Below are 25,538 nucleotides of genomic sequence, written 5' to 3'. Positions count from 1 at the left end.
TATTCAAATTACAGACCAAACTCTGTTTGGTGAAATGGCCTTAAAATATGAATTACAGCCAGAGCTGCTGATGGTGTTCACGATTCTTGCTTCTTTCCTCTTAGGGTAGTCTATCGATTTAAGATTACAAATGTATGTACTCTTTGTTCATGTTAAATTAAGGCAACGGAAGCAATGCTGTGAATTAGTTAAGATTCCATGTAAAGGTCTACTCCTCTGACAAAGATAATAGGCCTGATTCACTAAGCTCGTTTACGTCCCAAATGTTGTACTTATGTATGTATGTATGTACCCAACATTTGTCAACAAATATAAAAGAAAGGAAAAATATGCATATTATATATTAAATTCAACCGATTTCTTTTTCTTTCTTTTAAGTTGACAAATTTAGAGCCGAGTTATTACATCCCTTGGCGTGTTTACCGTGTAGCCACAGTTTCGCATTGGGCTTTCATCATGCCAACTCCAATGTTGTGCTATTAATTTCTAATATTGACCACATCACATGAACGCAGTCTTACCATCTGATGAGGATACAGCATGGATGAAATCTAGCCGTGTCCAACTCCATTTCCAATTCCAGTGGAGGGTTCATCCACAGGACAGATTCCCCTCAGTAATCAATAAAGCTCTGATAAAAAAACATTTTCGGATATTGGCGGATCCAGCATAATCTTTTTACCTGACGTTTCCGGTTGCCTTTTATGGTCTTAAATGGGGCGTGGAGCAATGCAAATGATTCTGTAACGCTATATTTATTTCAGAATGTTAACAGATAGAGCAGCCACACATCCCGCGTGAGCAGTGCAGCTCAAGCTCCTCAACTCATCTCTCCCCAAATCCCCAGAGTAGCTCTAAGCCTTAAAACTCTGTCTAAAAAGAAGCGCATTTGTATTGAATGTGTCTTGCCAGGAAATCATTTCAATGGACAATGCTCGTTCTCATCTCTTAGTACAGTAGATGCATTGGGTCCGGTTCCTGGTAATTGTCAGTGATCTCATGGGGCACCAATGCCACCTTCTGAGATGTTGTGTATTCGTCAATATCTTTTCATGTCAAAGTTGTCCACCCCCTCGCTGGGATCACAGAGACCTTGTGAAAAATCCCTCTTCACTGTCTCCCCCTCTCCCTTACACACACTCTCATCAAAGGCCAGGGCTTCATCACTTGTCCGTTTAAATAATGGGAGTTTAAGTGAAGGGTGAATGGACGAAGGAGCAAAGAAAAAGATATAAGGGAAGATGATTAGAGTGGAAAACCAAGGGTTGCAGGTCACCCTTTTGGAGGACGGTACAGAGGAAAGTAAGATGAGTTGACAACAACTGCTACAAGCAATTCACTCATTGCAGGCATCAAATGGTTTGATGGCCTGAACATTTTCAACATGTGTAAATAGCAACCCCCTGAAAAGTGTATACAGTATGTGTACACTGTGTAAGAGCAGAGATGATGGCTAAAACAACATGCAGTGCATTATGACCCTACATAATTCATCAGGCATCAAAAATGTCCTATCAGTACAGGGTTGCACAACGTGTAATAATCTCCCATTGGCCATAAGAGATTGTCCTATTTTCCCATCTTTCAAACACAATCTAAAGAAATGGTTGCTTGATAACCAGGCTTGCGACCATTATTAAACAGCACTGCACTTTTTGCACTTTATGGTAGGTGTGCTTGTAGATCCTTTTTTAGCTTGAAACTTTGTTTTGTAATTTGTATTATTTATGGTGTTGATTGTAATGATGTGTTGCTGTATGCTCTGTTGTTTTGTAATTCATTTTATTGTTCACTGTTCTGTGTTTTTTTGTGGGGACTGTGGATTAAAATTAGCATCACTGCTAAATCTGGTGCATTTACACTACATTATTATGTACTGTTCATTAATATGCTCTGTCATGTCGAAATAAACAAATAAAGTAAAGTAACGCTGTACATGCTGTATCTACGGCATATGCAGTATACACTGTTTATAGCTCAGCATAACAATTCTGTTTTGGTGACTTTCTGAATTCCTGTAGGCTCCTAGATGGAGCATAGGGCTCCTCTTTTGGCCAGCTTTCTTTAGCTGGGCCCACGATAGTCCGGTTGTCTTTGCCTCACTTTCGACTGATCTTCTCCAGGTCTGTTTTGGCCTCCCCACTTTTATTTTGCCCTGTGGATTCCAGTCCAGGCCTTGTGATGGTGTCAGTTGGTTTTTCGGAGGGTGTGTCCAATCCACCCCCACTTCCTCTTTTTCACATCCTGGCTGATGGAGTTTTTGTTGGTTCTCTCCAACAGGCTGGCGTTTGATATTTTATCGGGCTTATCTTATTTCAGAAGGACAGTGCTTTGGATTTCCAGATGGGTTGCAGCGTGGTAAATGCGCGTCTGGCTTTGTTGATTCTGCTTTTGATGTACTCGTCTGATCCACCATCTTTGCTACGTATGCTCCCGAGATATGTGAAGGGGTCAGTATCTTTGATGTTCTCTCCCTGTAGTTGGACTGGGAGTTCCCTGTTTGTTATTTAACCTATTTTTTTTTAATTACATTTTTATCCCACGATTTTGTAACCCATTTTTTTTACACCCAGTGCCAATTGTCTATGTAATCCTGGGCACTACCTTCCCTCTGCCAACCTAGGGAGGCCAGGGCCGAGCTCATGCCTCCTTCAATGCATTAGAGCCAACTGACCTTCTTATCACCTGACAGGGGAGAGTTTCCCTGGTTGGACGTAGTGCGTGGAAGGAACACGTTATTCCAACCAGTTCCTTTCCCCTCCATCAGGCACCCCGGCTGGCCAGGGGGAGGCAGTATAGTGACCAGGATTATTAAATGTTTTTGTGAGGGTACCTACCCTAGGGAACACGGGGAGAACATGCAAACTCCACACAAAGAGGCCTTTTCGCCAACCCCACCTAGGGTATGGGCACTGATGAAGCAGAGGAGAGAACACGCCCCCAGCGCCCACAGCGTCCCCTGCGGGAATCGATCCCAAGACCTTCTAGCTGTGAGGCGACAGCGCTACCGACTGCGCCACCGTGCCCCTGGCAGCTTCATCTTCAGCATCCTTCTCCCAATGTACCCCTCATCCCTTCTCTGCACATCTCAAACCTTGCCTCTCTTGTCTTATCCCCAAGCATTCTAACCTGGGCTGATCCTCTAAAGTAGTAATTTCTGATCCTATAAATCCATGTCACTCCTAATAAGAATCGTAACATCCTAAATTCTGCCACCTCCAGCTTCGCCTCCTGTGCCACCATTTCCAAGGCGTACAGCATAGCAGGTCTCACGACTATTCCCTCTCCCACTGGTACCCTTCTGTCACAAATCACTCCAGACACTTTCCTCCATCCATTCCACCCTGCACACTTCACCTGTCTTCCACACTTCCCATTACTTTGGATACCTGACCTTCTCCACCTCTACTCCTAACTGTTCCACTGTCCTCTCACTCGTTCAGACACACGCATGCCTCCACCTTTCCAGACTCTCTTCAACCTGTTTCCTCCTCTCGCTACATATCACAATGTCATCCACAGACATTATAGTCCACAGTGCCTCCTGCCTGACTTCTGTCAACCTGTCCATTATACCAATGCACCAAGGGTGGGCTCTGAGCCCTTTCTTGTTTGGTGGGGGTGGGCCTACACCTTAAAACCATCCGTCACTCCTACCGCACTCCTCACCACTGTCACGCTATCCTTATACATATCATGCACCCTTTGTTTCAGGCTAGCCCTTCTACATAAGATATAGTCCACATATGTGCTCTTATATGTTACCCTGTGTTCCTCCCTCTTCTTGAAATGGTGTTTACCACGGCCATTTCCATCCTTTTTGCAAAATCTATCACCACCTGTCCCTGTTCGTTTCTCTCCTTAACCCCATACCTACCCATCACCTCCTCATTCCCTGTTTCCTTCCACCACATGCCCATTGAATATTGTGCACTGAATATTTCCACTTACGACTTTACACTTAAATCCAAGACAGTGTAGAAAAACAAATACCTGCCAATGAAGAATACTGTCACATTTGGAGATATGATTGTCTATGCATGTGCATGAGTGTACGTGTACACCAACAACAGTCCATCTCTAAAGGTACACTTGGCCCCCTGTGTGACCACACTGGTACGAGGGAACAGGAAACTCTCCGTGCCCAGCAGCGAAGACATGATGCATTGACAGAGGGAGGGGAGCAGAGAGAACAGCATGGGTGATGAAGTGATGAGAGTAGGAAGAAAAAGAAAAAGAGTAAAAAGATGATGAAGTGTAATGACTCTGACTTGGCCCCATCTTCATCTCACAGGACCTCTGGCTGTCGCGTCCTTGTGACTTATGCACTAATTAACAGCTTCAGATGACTTACTGGACGCCGTACTGGGACATCCTCTGTGTACGTTTTACACTGATAGTGTGAAATAGTGTCACATGTACACACAAACACACTCACTCCCCAAAAAAAGAGATTAAAGATGCTTCTACTGCTGACATCTGTTAGCTTCACTCAACCGTGGATCATACGGTGGCTCAGAGTGAGGGACCGCTTCTGTCAATACAAATGTGTACCGTGCACTGTGTTCACAAACAACTTTGAACCTACTTCGGTTAAGAACGTTAAGTGTAAATTGATTGCTCTCTTACTACTTCTCTCACGTTTCTTTCCCTCTCTGTCTAATTTCTTTCTGTGTGTGTGTGTGTGTGTGTGTGTGTGTGTGTGTGTGTGTGTGCGTGCGTGCGTGCGTGCGTGCGTGCGTGCGTGCGTGCGTGCGTGCGTGCGTGCGTGCGTGCGTGCGTGTGTTCTCCCTCCATGGTTGGCCAGGCTCCAGGATGATAACAGGTGCATATGTTCGTAAGTGTTAATGGGAGGCTCCTGGAGGACTGCTAGTCAGCCACAGGGAGATAAACACCACAATACTGCTTCCTTTTCCAGTTCCTCTATTTTTATAGTGCAGTTAAAGCATCCATTTATAATGGATGAACAGCAGGGGCAGCATGTGTTACTGAAAGGATGAGAAAACATATCCACACACTGGAATTAAAGCTCAATTTATTTGCAAGGTTTCAGCCCAAAATGGTCGGATACGTTTTCTCATCCTGGGCTACTGAGGTGTTGGATGGCCACACAACTATCTGTCAAGCTCTACAGCACGCGTTATGACCTGATGAGTGACTTACTCTGTGACTCGCTCCCCTTTTCCATCTTTCCCTTCCTGTCTCAATTTCTACCTCAGTCTTTCTTTCTTTCCATCTATCCCCTATTCTCTGTTTTTTTCATACATTGATCTGACTCTTATTTTGATCCTCTCTCTCTCTCTCTCTCATATTAAATTTGTTCCCATCATGTCTGTCCCCTTCTGATTAGACTAATCATAATGTATCAGGTGTGTGTTGCAGCTGGACTGAGGGGAAAGCAGCATGTATTTTTCTCTAATAAAGGCAGCTCACAGTGATCTGCCGTGCCAGTAAATATAGACCGACATTCAGCTGCCGTTCAAGATGCCACATTATATTAACTTTGATCTTTGCAGAGATTGTATCTGAGAACGAGTGGTGGAAATTCAAATTGTGGTGGATTAGCTTATGGAGGGATAAAAACCAAAACATTCAGACTCGTCCTCAACCTTGAATAAACAACGCTGATAGACAATTTGCACAGCGAGTGAGTGAAGTGAGAGAACAATCGTCGCCTCGCCAAGTAACTCATCGTTATGAAGCGACAAACAGTTTGGGTTGGTGCAATTAAAATCCCTGTGGGGGTGGAGGGGGGGCACAGTCACTTCAACTGAGGTGAGTCTCAGGCAGCTCCTCACCCATTGTTTAGCCTCATTAGCCGCGGACTAAAAGAGAAGATGTGGCTCTGAACCACAGCCAATTGCTGAACAAAGCAATTTCTGTATGCCCGTTTGAAATCAATAGCTTTTCCTCGCTGGCAGGTTTGTACTGGACCGACTAAAAACCTTGAGAAAATTAATACTTTCATGTATTGTGTAACATGATAATGACAAATATTTACACCAAGGTTTTAAACAGAAAGTGTTGGGCGCTCTGGTTCAACCAGTGAATGTGCTGGTCGAACCACATAACTATAACGTGACCTTGACTCCGATTTTACCATCAATGAAGTTAAGGAGGCGATTAAAGCTCTCGCAAGTGGTAAGGCGGCGGGTCCCGATGGATTTTGCGCTGAGTTCTTTAAAGCTTATAGTGATCTTGTTGCCCCCTTGTTACTCAGAATGGTTAAACACTCTATCGATAGCAATATTTTCCCACTGTCATTTTATGAAGCCAATATTTGTTTGTTACCTAAAAAAGGGAAGGATGAATTGGATCCATCAGCCTATAGACCACTTAGCCTTTTACATTTCGATCAGAAAGTGGTCGCAAAGATCGCAATATATTTCAGGGTTTTAATTTACTGGCAAGATCAGCTTCCCCAAATTCCCTCTGACGCTCCCAAATGGCTCCAGTTCGAATCTCACGCAGTGAAGAATACCTCTCTTTCAGCTCTCTTGTTATCTTCTAAGGAGTATCCAGCACACCTAGTTTTTGTTCTGACAAATTCAATCAAAATTCTGAAACAGGTAAAAAGAGTGCTTTCAGTTCCCAATCTGTCAGTACACTCTCCCATTTGTTTTAATCATAATTGTATTCCATCTCAGTCAGCTTTTTCATGTTGGAAGGAAAAGGGTCTGATGTATCTTTCAGACCTATATATAAATAACCATTTTGCATAATTTACAGAGCTGAAAGAAGCATTTTCTCTTCCACAAGCCCACTTTTTTCGTTATTTACAAGTTAGACATTTTGTTCAAAATAATTTCAATAATTTTGAAAACATACATCAGGAACACTGTTTTTATGCTTTAATGAAACACCATCCTAACTCTAAACAATGTCCAAATTTGTCTCACTGTTTTCTAAATTATCTAATCCATCAACAACTCATATTAAGACCTCATGGGAGGCTGATATTGGTGTGGAACTGTCTGATGAGATCTGGAGCGAGGGTTTGAAGAGGATTCACTCGGGCACAGTCAATGCCAGATTGCAGCTTGTCCAGTTCAAGGTCATGCACAGATTACATTACTCTAAGGTCAAGATGAATAAAATGTATCAAACTGTTTCCGATACTTGTGACAGATGCAACATCTCCAAGTGTTGGGTCACACTTTCTGGTCTTGCCCAAGGATTGTTTTATTTTGGCAAAACATTTTTGCTTGGTACAGCAGAGTATATGGTTTTTATATCGAACCTGACGCACTAACTGCCCTGTTTGGTTACTCAGAAGCTTCTCTTGATCTGCCGTATTCTGTCCAGCAGACTCTTATGCTAGGCACACTCGTAGCAAAGAGAATTATTTTAATTGTATTTTATGAGTGGAAAACCGCCACCGCTCCTTGCTTTACCAGATGGCTTAATGTGTATCTTACACCTGGAGAGGCTTCGTTGCAACAAACAGGACAGTCTGGTAACATTTGAATATATATGGGGTCCTGTCGTGACTCATCTCGACTCAGTGTGATTGCTGATGTGATTTTGTCTTTTCTTTTTTTTTAAAAGCTCGATTGTTAATGTGTCCAACTGTATATTGTGGTCTGTTGTACTCTGCCTATACATTACCTCATTAAGATAGGTTAATTACTCATGCTTACACATTATAGTCTGGTGTTTGTTTGTCTTGTTGTGTCTTGTCTTATAAAAAATCAATACAAATTAATATATTTAAAAAAAAAACTATAATGTTCTGGGTTCGATTCCCACCTCAGCCCTTCTGTTGGATGTCATTCATCTTCTCTACCCTCACTTTCCGGTCCAAATAAACAGAGATGAAGAGGCTAGATAAGCCCTACCTCACTACAACACAGTATATCCACTCTGCTTTCAATCACGGTAACAGATGCAGACTGTTCAGGTGACAGCTAGGTGATGTGGCAAATCAATCACACACAGCACCATTACTGCTCAAATAGATCATGAGGCACATCTGGCCAGAGAGGAACTCTAATGTAAACTCAAAATATCTCCATCTGCGTCTATGACAATCATCGCCATATACTGTATCTGGGGCAACAGTGTCTCAGGAGGTAAAGCACCCATCTGGGAACCCTACAGTTACCGGTTCGATCCCCGGTTCTTCCTATTGTCATGTACAATAGAAGTGTCTTTGACCAAGACACTCGGCTAAACGCCTAACTGCTCCCGATGAGCACACACCAATGACGCAGGCAACTTTGCAAGGCGCCACCTTGCAAAGTTGCCTGCGTCATTGGTGTGTTAATGTGTGTGAAAGGTTAAAAGTAATGCATTGTGAAGTGCTTTGGATCAAGGCACTATGTAATTGCAGACCAATTACCACATGTGGTAGAGTGAGACAGCCCTGATATAATTCAGGTGAGTTCAACTTGGTATATAGATTTTTTTTTTAAAGAAGATTTTAGGGCATTTGTACTTGTATCAAACGGAAAAGGTGACGGCAAAGAGCATGAGAGGGAGAGCTGGGAATCAAACACAGCACCTTGTGGCTATTTTGTCAGAAGCACTCCAGGATGAACACGTTGCAGTCTTTAAATTATTCATTTTTACATAAATCCTTTTTCCGTGTGTGTGTGTGTGTGTGTGTGTGTGTGTGTGTGTGTGTGTGTGTGTGTGTGTGTGTGTGTGTGTGTGTGTGTGTGTGTGTGTGTGTCTGTCTGTGTGTCTGTCTGTGTGTGTGGTTGTGTGTGTGTGTGTGTGTGTGTGTGTGTGTGTGTGTGTGTGTGTGTGTGTGTGTGTGTGTGTGTGTGTGTGTGTGTGTGTGTGTGTGTGTGTGTGTGTGCGTGCGTGCGTGCGTGCGTGCGTGCGTGCGTGCGTGCGTGCGTGCGCGCGCGCGTGTGTGTGTGTGTGTGTGTGTGTGTGTGTGTGACCAACTGTGGGGTCTACACTTGGGGAGTTCCTGGTCACCTGAAGGGCCTGAACCTGAACTGTTTCACAAATACACAGACACCACAGAGACAAGTAGAGAGAGAGAGAGAGATAATTAATTCATTCTAGTTAATGGGCTAACCATCAAGACCCACACACAGACACACAAGAAAATAATTTTTTTTTTTTTTAAAACACATAATAAATAAATAAATAAAATGAATACTTAAAATGAATACTAAAATGGGATTCAATCCTTCCCTGAATCCCTACACTATCCTCAGAGAGCCACTGAATTAAGCAATGATGCCAAAGTGGAGTAGATTGACCACTCTGGTTAAAAAATATTGCTTCAATGGGCAGGCTTTGTGCACAAATGAATGAACTCCCATGAGACCATAAACACCCCTGGTCTGGAAGCTGGACTAATCAATCTATTAAACAACGTTCAATGAACCAATCATGAAGAACATGAAGAAGCCCACATGGAAATGCTAGAGTCCTGAACTGTGAACACCTGTGATATCATGAAAATAAAAATAAAAAATCAATAAGTAATTTGCAAAAGATTCAACCTCATTTACAAAGCTCTTCGTAAATGTCCTACTACTAGAGGTTCAGGCTGCTACGGCCATATGGAGATCGCTGATGTCATCAGTATATGGCCATATATGGGCATGCCCCCTTTTGTGCCCATAATGGAGCTGACTGGTTTGTTTGCGGCTGATGCCACGGCAACGCATTAGACAACACACTCCATATTTGGGCGTAGCTGCATTGGGAACTCCTTATATGGTTATGGCTGAGTCAAAGTGACGTCAGAGTTCCGACCTTTTTCAACAAAATAAAATCGTCAATGCCGGGCAAGCTGGAAACGCGTTTTTCTCCATTTGACAAACAGCAAAAAATACATCCCCAAAAGAGTATCCTGTTGACGAAGCAGTAAAACACTCAAGGGCATGGAAAGACACTGTACTATACAGCGTATCACTTTTTGCAGCCATGCAATTGGAAGTCATGGATAAAGAGTTTGAGAGGAGGAGACCAAGAAAAACAGTGAGGGATTTAGATGAGAATCGGAAAGGCAGAGGCAGCTTCATGCAGCAGCTCTTCAACGCTGAGATTCACTGGACGCTTATCTCTTATCTGCAGACTGAGGACCTGACACGCTTTAAGCACTGCTTGCTGGACACTGGCAGTCGCTTCACATTGAGCGCTTGGCCACGATACAGCCCCTTTCCTGCTGATATTGTTGATTCTATCAAGTGTGTAAGCTGCTGGAAAGCTGTTTAATTACAGCACGTACTTCTTATTTTTGTGTGCTAATTTCTATCTTTTTAAAAGACCAATGGTTTTGTATTGTCAGGTGATCAGTGTTTTAAATAGTTTTTTCTTTCTAGTGATGCTTGTAAAGCATGTTGAGCCATATTCTTTGCATGAAAGGTGCTACATATTGTTTTATTATTTGCTGTGAACTCTCCACCCACAAGGTTCATCTTGTACATTACCCAGTCTGTTGTTAGAAAACACATTTAAAAGGAAGAAACTGGGTCATATCATCACCGACATCATTAGCAGTATAAGCTATTAGTAATGTCAATGCACAGCCATACTGTATGTATAGAAATTGTTCAATTGCTGGAGCTTATAAGGTCTTTACACTGGGAGTGTGACGAATAAATGATCCGAAAATGTACAGGTTGATGATTTAGAAAACAAATAATAAATCACATTACTTTATAGCCACATAATGATCACATTCTGTGACCTTCTGACCGTAAGCCTTAAATGTTGTGTTTTTCAGTTGAAAATAGGTTAATCTGGGCGACACCATTGTGCCGTAAAGGGCAACTTTTCCCATCTTGCACCCAAACCCTATTTTAATTAAGTTGAGGACATAATAAACATGTGTGTTTTGTGTTTTTATATTTTGAACATGATGTGACAGTGACTGTGACATCATCATACAGAATGTCAGTTCTTCCTGGACTACAGCAAGGAAGGTAAATTAAGGAAGGGACACGGACATCATTTTCTCTATCCAGCAATTCCAGCCAGTGCCAGCTTAACGGAAGGGCTTTAGGTGCTGAAGCACAGGGCACCAACCTTGGGGGGGGGGCACCAAACATGGACAGCGTGGAGAAAGTGAAAGAAGACAGAACTATCGCGGAAAAGCGCAGAAATGCTGACAAAGCGGTCCGGAGGAACCGTTTGTCACCGGTTTGTCAGCCTCTCCGCTGACCGGTCCAGGGGGCCACCAACACGAGTCGTGGCACAGGGCACCACAAAGGGTTAATCCGGCCCTGATTCCAGCTAGCAGATTTGTCGTACTGGGTGGCAAACTGCAGCCGGGAGTTCAGTGGAATGCATTGCAGTCAATGAGAGCCAGCCAGCCAGGTGGACCAGCTTATAAATAATCACTATTTCTGAATGATTGAGACCTTTGTAAAATACTCAGTCCAGGAAAATAAAAGAAGACTTATCACACATTGTTTTCTGCTGTGTTGCTTTTCGATATGTAAACTGTATAATTTAATAGAGGTATCTAAAGAGGAAAAAGTACGTTTATGAGCGTGCAAAAGTATCGTGAGACTGTCCATCATTGCCAGTTTGAGTTGGTGCCCACCAAGTCCAGCACGTCCCTTCCTTAATTTACCTCCCTTGGTCTTCAATGAACCAATGGACCTTGGTCTCCAGTCAGACCTTCTCCTCCAGCTGATGTCAATCACCTTGTTGTGTTGAGACTGTCAAACAACTAGTCAGACTGTACCAAGTGGTCAGGGAAGAGAGAGGGGTGTGACTGGAGTTGTTTTTGTTTCTTTCATTTCTTTAGTTCTTTATACATTTGTTTTAACCTGTATTAGGTAAATAGTCATTTGTATTGTGTCTGCAAATATTTATGTTGTTAGATGGTGTTTACATATAACCTGACGCTACCAGATCCAAGAAGCTTGCTCCACACATTGTTGAACACATTGAGCCCCATCTGGCAGGGTCAGGTTAGTTTACATATCTTTGAAAGTTATTGCAGGAGTGTCATGGTGCCCTTCACTGTGGAAGTGCTGGTAGACAAGATAACTGACACCTTAGAGCATCAGCTGGAGTCTGACTGGCACTACAGGAAACATGGGCTCAGGAATAACTGACATTCTGTACAATGATGTCACAGTCTCCGAAATCATGTTCAAAATATCAAATTTCATATTTTGGTTAAAACAAAACACCTCAGATGCTATCCCAGAGTGCATTTTTCTCAAATGGGGGGACATTTAAGTTCTTATTTTTATATTAAAATTCATATTAAAATAGCCGATCTACAAGCTTGTGAGCTTGTAGATCAAGTCATTACATATGGATAAAACAAGATGAAGCATTGGGGAGCTTCAACAATAGCTGCCACTTAAACATGTAGACACTAATACACACACATGTATACAGGCTTACAGACATACACTGTCAGCCATGCACTGTCGCACACACATAGAAAAGTCCCCCAACCCCTTTCTCTAGCTTTCTCACACAAATAAAACACGGAGAGCCTCCTCCTAGCATTTTAAACGAAAACATATCTGTGTGCATCTTCCTGCCCAGCACCAAGGCGACACGACACAGAGGACTACCATGCATCTTAAGAAGCCACAGTGGACAGGTGCAACACTACACTGCATTCACCCCAAAGGTTGTAATATTCCACAGAAGGACACGATCTGCATTCCAGAGTAGACAGTGACGCCATGCTTCTCTGAGCAGCCTTTTTTTCCCTAAACTTCAGTTTTCTGCTTCGTTGGATTTGCATATCATCAGTTTTGAGTCCGCTGAGGGGCCAGAGATGTTAATCAAAGACACCTTTAACATTGCAGCATTGATAGGGCTGCATGATGTATCGTATTTTTTTTTTTTTTTAAAGATTTGTTTTTGGTATTTTTTTATTGTTTTTTTATTGGAGAGGGACAGGGAAAGTAGTCTGACAGGAAGAATGGGGAGAGAGATGGGGGGAAGACATGCAGGAAAGGCCGACGGGAACGGGACGCGAACCCGCGGCACACTGCTATTAAGGATTTGCAACCAGGGTGCCTAGACCGCGACGCCACGGTCTAGGCCGATGTATCGTATTTTTATTATCTCTGCGCGTGTGTGCGCGTGTGTGTGTGTGTGTGTGTGTGTGTGTGTGTGTGTGTGTGTGTGTGTGTGTGTGTGTGTGTGTGTGTGTGTGTGTGTGTGTGTGTGTGTGTGTGTGTGTGTGTGTGCGTGCGTGCGTGCGTGTGTGTGCCCACAGCTAATCTCGCAAAGTACTAGACCGATCATTGCCAGTAGGCCAAGAAACTCAATCCCCGAATATTTTGTAAATCGGCCTCATGATGGCCATGGTGACAGCACAACAGCCCACTTTACATTTCGACCTATAGTGCGTGCCAAAAATCCAGAAGGGGGCGTCAACAAGTGTCATTTGGTAGCGGCGGACATCTTGATGGGGGATAAACAGGTTGACTTAACATTGACCCCCACCAGTATGTCTGCAGCTACTATGCCACGCCCCCCCACGGTGACGACACGTTGGCGAGCACTATACTGTAAGTCTTGAACCATACAGTAGGTCGTAGACTCAAAGGACATGCTTCGACTTGTGCCACTAAAATGCAATATGAACAAATAAACCACAATATACGCATCGCAAATATCACAAACAATTTGAAGGACCCTTTAGATTCATGCTCAAATTAGGAGCAAAAAAAAGAGACCAGAGTTGTCTGAGTCAAGTGGAGGACGCCAAACGATAACAGAGCGATGTGCCAGCACAACAGCATCCTGAAACAACAAAGTACAAAAAGTACCAAAAGTATCAATACCATCATGTAGAAATACTAGTAAAAGTACAGAAGTGTTGGCATCAAAATATACTTAAAGTACCAAAAGTACAACGCGTCGCATCGCAACGCATTGTGAGCTTGTACTTTATGTAGATTGGATATTTTCAAACAGCCAAAGTATATAGGGCTGAAGTGTTTAATGTATGTTTTGTAATAATAATAAAAATCTGCAAAGTAACTAGTCATTAAAGTTATTACAATATTTGCCTCTGACATGTAGTGGAGTAGAAGTAAAAGTATTGAAAATTGAAAATACTCCAGTAGAGTATAAATACCTAGAAAGTCCACTTAAAGGGTAAGACCACTTTGGTAGAGGTTTGGGTTGTGTAGTTACCTTGCCATGATGTAACTCCAAAGGTGGGCAAGAAATCAAAAATAATTGCTCCATTGATTAGAAATTGATAATTCAAATTATGCTCCTCATTGACTTACATTGTACGGTAAAACAGCTCTCAAAGTCACTCTTTTAGCACATAAATGAACCCAAACATAGCTGATTCAGACAATATAGAACATCACCAAACCCAGTACTGTTTGTTTTTTTAATAAAAATGTCAACTTCCTGTTGATTTTACTATTTGAAGATCCGGATCCGGATCCGCCGATCCAGTCCGGGTTTTCTACTTATTAAAAATGGCAAAATCAACAGGAAGTTGACATTTTTATTAAAAAAAAAAACAGTACTGGGTTTGGTGATGTTCTATATTGTCTGAATCAACTTTGTTTGCGTTCGTTTTTGTGCTAAAAGAGTGACTTTGAGAGCAGTTTTACCATACAATGTAAGTCAATGAGGAGCATATTTTGAATTATCAATTTCTAATCAATGGAGCAATTATTTTTTATTTCTTGCCCACCTTTGGAGTTACATGATGGCAAGGTAACTACACAACCCAAACCTCTACCAAAGTGGTCTTGCCCTTTAAGTACAGTACTTGAGTACATGTACTTAGTCCACCACTACTGGTAAGGTAATCACTACAGTTGTATACTGTATCTGTGTTTGGAAATGCGAAGATCATACAATACATTTGTGTACAACCGGATGCTAGTGTAGGGGTGATATGATTTTAGGTTGTAACACAAATAAGTATACACGTCAATCCATAAGGCCGGAAGCCCGGCATAGACATTAAAACGAGAGCCATAAATTATAGTATTAAACCTGGGTTATGGATTGGCCTGTAACACTATGCTCAATCATATGTTATACATACTGAATTAAATACCTAATGTGTTAAATCCAGTGTGCAAAAAGAGGCAACATCCTTATTAATAAATGGGCATGGACGATTGAATGGGTGTCTTTATGTGCATTATTTTGCATGCCAAAGCTCTCCCGGGGAGTGACATACATACTGTATGTAAATGTGGTGTACATAATGTTAAAGTGGGGTGTACACACTCACTGAGCTTCCCATCCCCAAGGACTGAGCAAGATCTCAGAAGAGAAGAGAAGAGAAGAGAAGAGAAGAGAAGAGAAGAGAAGAGAAGAGAAGAGAAGAGAAGAGAAGAGAAGAGAAGAGAAGAGAAGAGAAGAGAAGAGAAGAGAAGAGAAGAGAAGAGAAGAGAAGAGAAGAGAAGAGGGAAGAAGACAAGACAAGACAAGACAAGACAAGACAAGACAAGACAAGACAAGACTAGAGAAGATCTATTAATCCCAAAGGGGGATTTCGTTTCTTTAGGCAAACATATTTGACTATTTTAAAACATTATATCTTTCTCAGCAATGGTATGCATATCGCATATGTCTGTACATTTTGTCTACATTCTGTGCACAATTGAATGCAGAGCATTCTTTGTTGTACTTTGAACTTATCTAGCTTCATATTTCCTTGGTGAAGTTAACGTTAACATTGTACTTAGGACTCTTGAGATCTTACTGTCATACTGTCAATTTTGTTGAATTATTTTACAAGCAGCTTGCCTGCCGGTCCCTGGGTTATTGCGCTGACAACGCATTGCATTGCATCGATCAGTGTGTTAAGGTTTAGGCACCCAACATTTGTGTGGGTGAAATAGGCTCTCTCCCTACTATCTGTTTCTCTCCCTCTCTCAGTCCCTCCCTCTCTCCACCTTTCTCTCGCTGATTGAGCACTGTTGGGTGTGGGTGAAATTTGGGATACTAGAAGAAACAAATTTATCCTCTAGGATTAATAAATGTAAAAACTTTCCTTAAAGCAGCAACAGAGAAGTAGCATCCTTGACTCAATGAAACAAGACAAGCATCTCTGTATCATTCCATCGCTTGTTCAGACAAGTGAACTTTTGCATGCGCATGACCTCCCTAAGTTATGCTTGTAAATTCACACTGGGGAGTTTAAATGTTCAACCATGTGGCACAAAAATATAGCCCACACACACAGACACACACACACACACACGTGCGCACACACACACGCACACACACACGCGCACACGTGAGTGTGCGCACACACACACACACACACACACACAACACATTATATTGAGATTGCTCGAGTCAGCTATCAGGCACCCTGGCTAGAGGAACCACTTAGAGAACAATCAATCTCACACATCATTACTCATCTATTACAAACGCGAACGCAGTGTACACATACACATACACATACACATACACATACACATACACATACACATACACATACACATACACACACCACGGCACTACACACTAAAACTAAGTTTAACTCTGAGGGTGTAAAACTCTTAAAGGAGAATTTTGGACTAAGTTTTTCTTACCTTTTCTATGATGTTATGATATCTTAGGATGAATGGTACAGTAGAAAAAATTCATAACTCCATCCCGGGTCCGCCACAGCTTAAAACGTGCGCGGATAGGCCTTGTGTTAGACCACATATTTTAATAGCTTTTTTCCCCTTTTTTTTGTGAGATCTGTTCATAGTGACAAAACACTATGCAACCAAAAAAAAAAAAAAAACCTAAGTCTCGCTAGACGAGATTGAAATCTCGAGATTTCAATCTCGTCTAGCGAGACTTCTGTTCTGTCACTATGAACGTCAGATCTCACAAAAAAAAAAAAAAAAAGCTATTAAAATATGTGATCTAGCGCAAGGCCTATCCGCGCACGTTTTAAGCTGTGGTGAACCCGATTTTGGACTAAGAAAAAGTTAGTCCAAAATTCTCCTTTAAGTTAAATTAATTAGTAGAGTTAAATTAAAGGTGCTGAAAGTGATTATTTTTAAGTGAAATAGGTTTGTATTCCCTTAGCAATTATTGCTACAGAGTGTTCTGTCCAGTAACAGCGGTCTCCCCAATTCTCCAGCTCTTTAGTTAACAGACAATTAATTTTCAGGTCGGGATACCAATTTCATCCTCTCAGCAAAGAGACCTCATACAGGATACAGGATAAAGAGTGAAATTGTAAGTTACTGTAGTGGAACACAATACATTCAAAAATGTTGTCTCATTATGAACTGACAGTGATTTTATTAGTGGTGATTTTAGTATTTTTTTTTTTTTAATTAGATTAGTTTTAGATTTCAGTAAGCTAGTGGAACAGAATTTCTTTCAATAATGCATTTTATGTATGAATGACAATAAAGCTACCGTATCTATCTACTGTATCTATTTAAAATGTATTTACTGTTTACTAAAGAGCTGGAAAGAGAGGGAGACTCCTGTTACTGAAAGAAAAACAACACTCTATAGCAATGATTATTATGGGAATAGAGCTCTAACTTTTGAACAAGAAATATCACCTACAGTACATATTTTATGGTGGGCTATATTATTGTTATATTATTATTATATTATATTATTGGGCGGCCATAGCTGAATGGTTAGAGAGAGCCTGCCAGGTCCTAAGTACGATTCCAGCCCTTAGCAATGTGTCGAAGTGTCCCTGAGCAAGACACTTAACTTGCTCCCCCCTCCGCGCTCCTCTGTGGGTAGCACCCAGCTGGGTGAAGTTGAAAACTGAAGTCCCCCTGTGGGATTAATTAGGTATAAAAAAGAAGAACATTATGGCAACTGGCCAACCCCCTGCAAGAATTGCAGATCTGCAAGCTTTCAACTATAATAGCTGATGTATGGTTAAAGTGACTGATTTTGATGCTTTACCGACTCATTTTGCTTGGGACCCCCTGGAACCCCCTCAAGGACCCCTGGGGTCCCCGGACTACACTTTGAGAACCACTGATTTAGAGCTTAGACTGTCGGACACTGAGTGACAGACACTGCTTTTGAGTACTACTAAACTTGATTCATTGCTCTCTCACAACACAGCAGCTACTTTCGTCAGCAGGAAATTTATAACTGACACAAGGACGGATTAGTTTGGTTAATTTCCAGAAGCAGCGAACGCCGTGAGCAATAGATTTTTTAATTACACTTTTGGCAATTATTTACTGCGAAAATCGTTAACTTATTGCGATATATCATATCGTACAGAAATTCAGGCATGCACTTACATATATGCATACAGTATGTAGATAATGCGCATGCATCGTTGATTAAATGTATACCTCACTGTAAAACCGTGTGTCTCGATGAAAATGATAGATTTTCTACAAAACAATATAGGTCTGGGCAATGAACCTACATACATTTATAATATAAAGTCACTACACCAACTTTGATGACAATATTGTCAGATACTTGCATGTGTCATTAAATTATCAACACTTTACCCAAATCCAGCTCAAGAGGAGTTAGGAGTTTTGTCCGAACAGCAGACAATAGCTCCAATCGCTGCGGAGGGAGAGGTTCCAAATGGGGCTACGCTGACAATGGATCTCCAAGCTCACAATGCATCACAACGAGTGAATTAATGCCCTGATGCTTGTAACACTTATTATATAGGCTTACAATAATAAGCAGGACTTTAAATATTACAATAACTTCTGCAAAGAGGGGTTCGCAGAGCTAGAGTTTCAGTATAACTAGTGAGAGAAATGCTATGAACTCATTTATTCTAATAGATTTGTTATAATCGACTAAATCGCTTACTCTGATTAACCACGTAAGTCCTGCATCATACTTTGCTGTGGCATGCATAGTGAGCCTGTACTATTTTATGGAAGCGAATAGATGCCATAATTCAAATGAAATGGCAAATTCGAAAATGCATGAAATAAGAGAAATGCTTTATAATCTTCAGGAAATTAACACATTTTTTGAGACAAAAGTAAATGTAAAATACAATAGCATTTACAGTACACCTTGGCAGTGTAAAAGTGTATAAAGTAATTGTTCATTAACTGTAATCCGAGGCAAATGTTTGAAATAATCATGAATTTGATTTGAAGTCACATCGCCCAGTCCTAATCATATTTTTTTGTTGAGAATTAGTTTTCAGTATCATACAATGAAGAATACATTTGGCTTAAAATCTAAACTGAAGGACAACTTTCTCTTATCACTCTTATTTTTAACACACAAGCACAGAAACACACACACATACACCCACACCTTAAACAGCGATTAAAGTACTCTTGTCCATTATTGTCGACAGGCGAAACAGCATATGCCAACCAGACCTACAGTTAATGCCTGTCATCGGGAGTTATAAACACACACACACACACACACACACACACACACACACACACACACACACACACACACACACACACACACACACACACACACACACACACACACACACACACACACACACACACACACACACACACACACACACACACAGTGAGAATGAGCACAGATACCATGCACATCATAAGTAGTTTGAAATGTGTCATCACGGCTGTCAAAGGAACCATGACTATGAAGCACACATTAAAGCTGCAATCCGGAACTTTTTTTAATGAGTAAAACATTATTTTAACCAATATGGTAGTGTTTTAGCACATCTGCATTGAGAAATTTAGACTCTAGACTCACCCAACACCAGTGTTTGGTGGGACACCTACTGGTTGACAAGTAGTATTGCCTGAAGCTCACAAGACCAATGTCCACATATGACAAGCATGGATTGCAGCTTTAAGCAAAGGCTAGCTGGCTTCCATTTGCTCTCTGCAGATATTCAGCCATAACAACCAAGTTAGGCAACAGAAAATAATAACTCATAATAAAATATGAAATGACAAGACTAGGAAGACAAGGTGAATGGGGACGTTTACATCTTTTTGATCATTCTTCTGACCTTAACCACGGCCCTTTTGTGCTGCGTTTCGAGCTTGTTTATCTGCTGATTTTTATGCTTTTGTGTGACGCTGTAGTATGATCAAGTAGGGCGTTAATTTACGCCCTACTTGATTATTTAAAATATGGTGATGAGAGGTTTCTGCCCGACAGCAACGATATACAGGTAATGGTTGAAGCACTAAAGTTGGTCGTGATTTTGTTGCCCCTTAACATCACTATTAAACTATTATAGGCCCATATCAAACATCCCATTTCTAAGTAAAATAACTGGAAAAATATGTATTTTTTAACAGCTTCTTAACACTAAAAATGGCCTTGATATCTTCCAGTCAGGTTTTCGACCACACCACAGCACTGAGACTGCTCTTGTCAACGTTAACTTTTCAATGACATCCACTTAACACATCGACTGCCTAGATCGAGTTAACTCGATATTACGTATCCAGCGCTCGACTGCCTAGATCGAGTTAACTCGATAATACGTATTTTCATTGGTTTCATCTGTGATCGCGCGGGTCTGTTTACTTTTCATCATCACTTTCGTTTTCCGCCTACGTCACACTCACCCGAAGCCGGATGTAAAAAAAAAAAATCGTTTCCGGGTCACATCGTTTTTCTCCGGTCATTTTCGTCCAGAATAGAGAAAACCCCTTTTTTGGACACGCTATAAAATACAAAGGGAAAGCTCCCCTTTTATTTTCTTTGGTCCGGGTGACGATCAGGCATCGTCGTCGTGTATCACATCGTATCACAAGCCGATCAGAGATTGTCGAAGACAATCACATCCGGTTCATGTTGTTTTGACTGTTTGAGCCTGGAGGGAGGGGGGGGGGCGAGTCAGCGAGTCATCGAGGGTGTCATTTTGCTGCGCTCTGCTGGTCGATCGTCGTATGTGTTCAAAACCATGGCCTGAGAAACTTAAATGCATTTAAATAAGATAATAGAGAAAACAAAAAAACACGCAAATCGCTGGCAGCCAAGGGGGTAAATTTGGAATAAACTCTGGCAGTCAATGTGTTAAAAACAGATAGTGGCAAATTTCAGTCTTAGTATTACTACACCTCAGTGCTGCGTTAAAAGTCAGCGCTCCAATCGGTAATGTTAAAAACCTCTAGCCTAGTCAAAAACCTTGGTGTAGTCATGGACTCAGACCTAAATTTAAACAGCCACATTAACCCATTCAATCCGGGAACGCATCTACAAATGTCTCCTAAATCCTTACTGGTTTCTGAAAAACGTATACGTTGCTATATCAATGGTGCTCAATTTTTTTCATGTCAATGTATTTGGCGGCCGACTTCCATCTCAAAATGTTTTCTTCCAGGGACCCCCAGCAGCAAAGATTTGAGTTACAAATGTTCGCTTTAAAATATATATTCAAAGATTTGCACAAATGTTCACGATTTAAAAAAAAATAGCAGATCCAAACTCATAGCGCAGAACTCGGTGATGTGCCCTGAGCTTGTATATCTGCTATTTTCGAATAGCCAAAGTATAAAATAATGGTTATAGCTAAAATCTAAAATGACAGATGCTTTCCCGGATTGAATACAATCACAAAGTCAGCCTACTATCACCTAAAAAATATAGCACGGGTTAAAGGTCTTCAGTAGACTTGACTACTGTAGTTGATTCGGAACGCTGCTGCTCGAGTCCTCCAGTTCTTAAATCCTTACACTTCCCTGTGTGTCAAATAATTGATTTCAAAATACTACTGTTGGTCTATAGAGCTTTGAATGGTTTAGGGCCAGAATACATTTCTGATCTTTTACGATATCATGAACCATCCAGACCTCTCAGGTCATCGGGGAAAGGTCTGCTTTCTGTACCTAAAACCAAAAATGAACGTGGGGAAGCAGCATTTAGCTTTTATGCACCACATATAGTGCTTGCCAACGTGTCGTCACCACGGGGGGCGTGGCATAGTAGCTGCAGACATACTGGTGGGGGTCAATGTTACTGTAAGTCAACCTGTTTATACCCCACCAAGATGTCCGGCTACCAAATTACACTTGTTGACGCCCCCTTCAGGATTTTTTGGTACGCACTATTTAGAACAGACTCCCAAGAAAACTGCAGGTCTGCTGCCACCATTATTTCTTTTAAAACACAACTAAAGACCTTTCTGTCTACCGCTGCCTTTGATTGAGTTACTTTTATTTTTCTCTTTTATTTTCTGCACTGTAACTGAATTTTTACGTATTTTGTTTTATGCATCCAAATTACATTTTATAATTGTGTTTCCTTTGCTTGATGTTCTGTGTAAAGCACATTGAATTGCCTTGTTGTTGAAATGTGCTAAACAAATAAAACTGCCTTGCCCTACCCCTCTTTTGGCAATGACAACACAAGCATTAGATTGTGGTGAACAGACAGTTGATGGGAAAGAGCAGAGGAAGGGGTAGTGTGGGGGCAGACGAAGCGAAATGTGGTTAAAGGAGTGAGTAGCTCAGACAGTCTATGCACTGCAGATGTAGCCATGAGAGGCTGATCACCCCTGCTATTAAGTGGATTGCAGCACAGCAGTGCAGCTCAATGCGAGTGTAAATTGCCTGGGGGTCTCTTGTCCCATTGGCAGCAAGGTAGAGTATTATCTTATTGACTACAAGGCAGTGTTGTTCAAAGCCTCTCTGAGAATTTGTGCTACTGTACTATAACTGCTTTATTTTCACTGTACTGCCACACTGAATCCTCTCACAGCCTAGCTACTGGATGTATCCCTCATCAGAAACCAGGACAACCTCACAGGCTCAAATCAAGTGCTTTAATCGATATTAAAGCCCTGTCTGGGCATGGACACAGTGGATACTCAGGCCAGTGGTGTACCGAAACAAAACCTCTGACTGGCCATCAGAGAGAGAGAGACCAGTGAGAGGGTAAAAAGAGGTAATCAGACTTATGAACACACAATGAACATTACATGGCCCAGACTATATATAGCCACATGTCTGTGGCTAATGTATTGGACCTATGACAATTCAGTTTGCACTTGAGCTATTTTGCACTATTAGGTAGTTTATATCTTAATATAGATTGTTTATTCATTTAAGCAGCTTAGTTTTTAACATAGATCACTTTTGACACTGAGCCTTTAATGTGGTACTCTTGAGACTGTAGCTGCTGTATTGGTTTTTAGCTCACAATGAATTTCACGTGCCTTTTACTTGTAATTGGTATTGTTGACAATAAAGTTGAACCTGAACCTGAAGCTTAGCTAATACGATAGAATGTAGAATAGCCGTAATGCAGGATCCATACAGCAATCACAGAGTTAAATGAGAATTCGCTAGTCTCTATTCAATGTTACGTAATTGGCTGATGTTTTGGCTCGATGGTACAACAAAGACCATGCCTTGTTTTATAAATATCAATAGCATACAGTGCCGTCGAGCCTGTTGAAAATGCAGTTACTGCAGAGAGAAAAGTTTGACCTGTTCCAGTGATTGCACAATGCGGCAAAATACACTATACTCTAGTCTATGGTCCCCTCTTCAGAAAGGAAGAGTCCGTTTTCATGGTAGATGTGTGAGGATTAAAGTTGGGGATCAATTGGAGTGAGGGTCGGGAGTGAAGGTGTAATTGGTCTGTATTAGACCAGACCTCGCTTCTCATCTGGTGTCCTTTTTTCAGACTATGTTGATATTATGGTCTCGAGGATAGGTAGAAGGTAAATGCCATAGCAATCCAGCCAGTAGTTTTCAACATACAGTATCTTGTTTGGGACCAAAGTAGAGAGATAGGGGGGGTAGAAAGAGAGAGAGAGAGAGAGAGAGAGAGAGAGAGAGAGAGAGAGAGGGGGGGGGGGGGAGAATAAAGCCCAATAGAATAGAATAGAATAGAGGGAGACACCAGTGTGTACGTGCAAGTACAGTATGTGTGTGCCACCTTTTGTACTGCGTCATACGACGGTGTTGCTCGCCAAAACGAACAGACCTACAGTACAAGCTTCTGGAGGGCAAGCGACACCCTTTAAATGAAGCTTAACGTGCATGAATGTAAATAGCCCAAGGGACAAGGACTGACAGACACACAGATCTCCATTATGGCCATATCTGTCACATCGGCAGTGGCACGTTGATGTCGAACTCTACAAATTCTAGTGTGTGACATAATAACAAAATGCTGTGTCACTATGCTTTGTTTTCCCTCTGGGAACAGTTAATTCTCGGTCCCGGATAACCTGAAACTCCCCTGCTTTTTACCCATTTTTCTCCCCAATGTAGTCGTTATGCCAATAGATTCCTCCCCACACACATTTCTGGGTTGTCACTACTGTTGTATCCCATTGACTCACCTGACAGTGAGGAGCCCCCACCAGGAGGACATCCTACTCCTCCCGCCCCAACACGCCCTGCTGACAGGATCCACCTCAGTAGGAGGTGGATCACTGCACGTAATCCTACCTCCCGTAGGATTACGTGCAGTGACAATTATCACTCTCCCGAACACAGGCCAATTGTGTTCTTGTAGACACTTGACAAAGCCGATTGCACCACTTGAACCCACGACCTCAGTGGGCAAATACTTTACCACTGCGCCACCCAAGCGCCTTAGCAGCTGCATTCTAAATGAGCTGTAGCTGTCTTTTTGGGGGAAACCTGAGAGGAGGTCATTAGAGTAGCCTACCCTGATAACTGATCAGCTGATCACTTATAGTACATCTTTGATACCTGTACAACGTATCAAGGAACTGATTGAAAGTAGCGCATGGGATGTATGTGAGTGGGAGCGACTTGTAGGACTACTTGATATTGACAAAGTCAAGAGCCACTGTAGAATGTCACAGATGCTACTGCCAATGCAAAAAAATAGTTTAATGCTGAGTAATTGTCAGTGTGGCTATAGATACTGTAGCTGAGGTGTATTCTACAAGGCAGAATTAGCAAGTTTAGTTTAAATTTAGGGAAATCCTGGATTTTCCTTTCCAAGAACAAGATTCACAGGTATGTCTGTGTCTGTTGCTATAACAACTCATGACCTAAAACTAACCTGCTGCTACTGGGCAGGTTAACTTGATCTAAACCTAAACACAGTGGTGTTTGGCCATTGTTAAGGAAGGCAGTAGCTACAATCACGTTTATGTGAACTTTGATCCAACCATGGTGTGTCCCTTGTTAGAGAACACAGTAGATATTGGGGGCTTGAATCATTCACCAGGCTTTACAATGCAAACTGATCACAATCAGGTACAGTAGGCTACAGTGGGAGTAGTGGTGATACCAGCAATTGGCACTACAATAAATACTTCATTATCCTTAATGTATGTACTTTTAACCTTTATTGTGCAAATGCAGTTTTCTGTTCCATTCTTTACTTACTTATTTATACTTTGTGCTGTCATTTAAGTACTCAGACTTATCTATGCAACTAAATGACAGATCAATTATCCTGGCCAATCACAGCTCCCTACTCACCACAAATAAACTCTCCTACCCCAAAGCATCAAGGCATGATGGGACAGATCTATCAGCCTGGAATGACCTGTCAGACCTCCAGCTTTTGACATGCAATGAATTGTGGGATAGCTGACCAACCAAGAGTCTTTACACTTTCCTTTGTCAAACATTTTAAATGTTTCACTAAAATAAAACAGAGGGAATACAAATGTTGTGAGATTTCAAAATGATTCAGACAATCGTTGTGTCCGGTCACATTTTGTATGATTTCAACAG

General features: G+C 41.6%; 1 protein-coding gene across 1 annotated transcript in view; it reads right to left on the bottom strand.

The window, feature by feature from the left end:
- shank3a (SH3 and multiple ankyrin repeat domains 3a) overlaps positions 1-25,538 on the bottom strand; it is a gene marked incomplete at both ends in the record, with an annotated part of 270,098 nt that overhangs the window by 233,930 nt on the left and 10,630 nt on the right. The window lies entirely within an intron of this gene.

The sequence above is a fragment of the Gymnoscopelus microlampas genome (genome assembly GCF_963454915.1).
Source record: "Gymnoscopelus microlampas genome assembly, chromosome: 6".
NCBI classification, from domain to species: domain Eukaryota; kingdom Metazoa; phylum Chordata; class Actinopteri; order Myctophiformes; family Myctophidae; genus Gymnoscopelus; species Gymnoscopelus microlampas.
The sequence above is the reverse complement of the archived record's forward strand: the minus strand, read 5'-3'. Positions and strand labels throughout refer to the sequence as shown.